Source organism: Acyrthosiphon pisum, chromosome A1 (assembly GCF_005508785.2).
Source record: "Acyrthosiphon pisum isolate AL4f chromosome A1, pea_aphid_22Mar2018_4r6ur, whole genome shotgun sequence".
Classification (NCBI taxonomy): domain Eukaryota; kingdom Metazoa; phylum Arthropoda; class Insecta; order Hemiptera; family Aphididae; genus Acyrthosiphon; species Acyrthosiphon pisum.
This window is the reverse complement of record NC_042494.1, coordinates 47,761,695-47,762,816: the sequence shown is the minus strand read 5'-3', so window position 1 is coordinate 47,762,816 and position 1,122 is coordinate 47,761,695.

The following is a 1,122-nucleotide window of genomic DNA, read 5'->3' as shown; positions in this document are numbered from 1 at the left end:
GTGCTTATAAAATATAATAATGGTAAAACGGCAACAACTGGGAACCGGCCCATCGGGCCGCTTTTAAAATCAGACAGGGGCAAATGCCCACCTTGCCCCCCCTCAAATGACGCCACTGAACATATATATTTGGTTTTAAGATATAGTTTCTTTAATCGAGGCAATAAGCGCGACAATTTGATACATGTCTGTACTTGATCTGCCTGAATAACCAATGGCAACCATTTATTAGCAAAAAAAAAAAAATAAATAATAACTATAATAATTTCTATTACTATTACTATTATAATCTTCAATGAATAAAATAAAAAGTGTTAATTTCGGAAATTTTTTTCTTATCTAGATCATTAGAGAAACTACTACTCCAAATTTCAAGTTCGTACGTGTTGTAGTTTTTGAGATATAGCGACGAGTGAGGGAGTGGTATCTGGAAATTATGTACAAACATAAAAATTATAATTTATAAATTATATTAAGGTTCTACATAAAACTTTTCAGGCATAATGTTAATAATATCTATAATAATTATAGATATATATTTTTAATAAAATCGTTAAAGAGAGAAAAACTTAATTAATTTTATAAGAAAGAAAAAATAGTTCAAAATTAATTTACTAATGAGTAATGAACTTAAAGGAAACAAGTTAATTTAAAGAAAATGAATATAGAATAATTTATATTTGAAATGAACTATTTTCAATATTTGACTATAAATATATTTATATATAATATACCTACCTACATAAAAACTTGATTAAAATAATTAATTATACCTAAATATAATTCATTAAACTTACTCCGTGTCCCGAATTGAAAAATAATAGTGATGATCAGTATTAATTTTTTAAGTATAATCTTTAAACTTTACAAGTTTGAAATTTGAATACGATATTTAAAATAAAAACTTATTTTTTAAAGTACCTATATTATAAATTATAATACTGTATTTTTATAATTACACTACAGTTGTTTATAGTTACGATTTTTTAATTTTAAGTTATAATATAACATGTTGATGTACATAAATATAAATCAATATAATTTGTAATCGTATAGAATATATTTCTAAGTATGTTTCACGAATTGATATTGTACTAGGTACTGGTATAGTAATATCTGGTG